A 2,482-nucleotide genomic window follows, 5' to 3' on the forward strand; every position below is an offset into this window, starting at 1 on the left:
AAGCTTCCTCCCTATGCGCTTCCGAGTCAACATTTTTGCAATGGCCAACCCCCGGGCTTTGATTTTGCGCTCCTTGATGAATGCTGAAACTCATATAGGCGGGCAATAGCTCGCCTTGAAAATACTTGCTTTTGGTGGCCGAGAACAAACTCGTGTTCCTGATTGGCAGCCACTTGCTGCCAAGAATTGCTGCACATATCCTAAAGAATAGTCTAACACAGATGCTTTGGCCGGACAGAGACACAAAAGCCTGAAACAAGGCCACTATACAGACAGGAAATAGAGTGTCTGTGAGGAATGAAACGCACAACTCAGATAGGCGTGAATCACTCACCTTGAAAACACTTGCCATGCGCGGCAAAGAGCAAACTTCTGGCCTTGATTGGCTGGTGCTTGCCACCAAGACCTGCATGTATAAGAAAGAACCTGGTCTTAGTCAAACTTGGGTGTTTTTGCAGAAGAGAGACAACAAAATACTAATGCAAGACCACTACACATAAGTTATGGCATTCAAGAGGAATGAAATACAAAACTCATAGGCGGGCAATAGCTCACCTTGAAAATACTTGCTCTCGGTGGCCGAGAACGAACTCGTGTTCCTGATTGGAAGCCATTTGCTGCGAAGAATACCTGTAGATATCCTAAAGAACCCAGTCTTAGTGTAACACAGATGCTTTGGCCGGACAGAATACAAAAGTCTGATACAAACCACAAAAAGCAGGAAATAGTGTCTGCGAGAGATGAAAAAAGACCCAAGTGGAGAGGCTCGTTCTGTTTCACGTTAGTCAAATAGTGTAGCTCATTTTGCTAAAACGATGCATATTTGCTAAAAAAAGTATCTATATTTTGCCCCATTTAGCAGAGTTTACTGCCAAGGGTACCTGCACACCAGAATAAGTCAGAATTAGTCAGTTTTTTTTTTCTTCTTTTGATGAGCGACAACAGAATCCTAAACAGATGATGAAACAAAATATGAACACAGCAAGACAGGCTAGTTTGCCTTCATGCAAGCACAGTGCCTCGGCCAACCAAATGAGGTTCTATTCTTTATCACTTGTCATATTTGGTGGGAATAGTAAAGTAAATGAAAATAAGGCAATCTCTCTTGCAGCCGACAGCTGCAAACAAAATTCATATACCTCAATGAACGACCTGGAAATAAAATTGGGTGGTGGCCAAGTGGTTTAAGGTGTCGAATTTCAAACTTACAGACTGTAGTTTTGGTTTAAGTCCTCCTGGTGTATATTTTTATCCTTATAACTATATTTACATTGTTTTTTTTTTGTATTTTTGAGGCACAAGTACTTAATTTATACGCTAATTCACCTTTTGAAGCGTTTTAATTACACTCCATGCCTTTCTAGTGCTCGTAATTGATTCTTGGTGAAAGCGGTCTTAAATTTTTCTTTTCTTGCTGTCGCTGCTGCTTGCTTTATCACCTTTAGAATGCTGACAACTCGACACAAAAGTAATGAAAAATGTGTTTAAAATGTCATGAAGATCAGCATTTCCAAGCTGTACCCCTGCTTCGTGCCCCGACCATGCCACCATACCATAGCTGAGTGCAGTGACAAATGGTCCCAGGTTTGTCACCCAACCGTTTTTTGGGCTTACGGTGTGGCGCGACTCATGAAGCACCTATGCTTCGCGATGGAGCCAGTGAGCGAGGTGTGACACACTAGAGCTGTGCAAGCCACAGCTTTACAGCCTGCAAAGCGTGGGAAGATCCCTCTCCCTTTGCAGAGCTGGCATTAGCTCACCGAGAAGCTATTGCAAGCACTAGAAAGCCACAGAGTGTGAATAAAAGCGCTTCTGAAAATGAATTAGTGTGTAAATTATGCATCTATATGTTAAAACTTAAAAAAAGTATATATATATATATATATATATATATATATATATATATATTTAAATACTAAAAAAGGCAAAAAAGAAAAAAAAATGTTTCCAGGTGGGCTTGCCCCCAGAGCTCCACGGCCCTTGAATTCAGTTTTCTAAAGCCCGCTTCAGACGGAACAATTTCGCCCAGCTACTTCATGTCGCAACACCAGCAACACGGGCCGCCCGCGTTCACATGCAGCAACCGAATTGCTACGACTTGCCATCATCATCATGAAATTTTATTTTTCTTACAGTATTTAGACACACAGTTATATCCTAAAAACATGTTTTTATATCTTTAAATTGGGCTGAGAATACTAACTCGTCTTTTTGAAACAGTTTATTTTCGAAAATGATCCATTTCACACCAGAACTAAGTCCTCAGTTCTCATCATCACGACCACAGGGGTGTCACGTGAAAATATTGCATTCCTGATTGGCTGCTGCCGCTTCAAACATTTCCGAGTAGTCAGAGTTGCTCGTCCGCTTCGAGCCGGACCCAATCTCAGCAATTCGTGTCGATCTAGGGAAAACTAGGGAACAACCCGCCAGCAGCCCCAAAATTGCTGGAAAGGTTGCCCCGTCTGAAGCGATCCTATAC

This window comes from Ixodes scapularis, unplaced genomic scaffold (assembly GCF_016920785.2).
Source record: "Ixodes scapularis isolate PalLabHiFi unplaced genomic scaffold, ASM1692078v2 PGA_scaffold13__105_contigs__length_92229423, whole genome shotgun sequence".
Lineage (NCBI taxonomy): Eukaryota > Metazoa > Arthropoda > Arachnida > Ixodida > Ixodidae > Ixodes > Ixodes scapularis.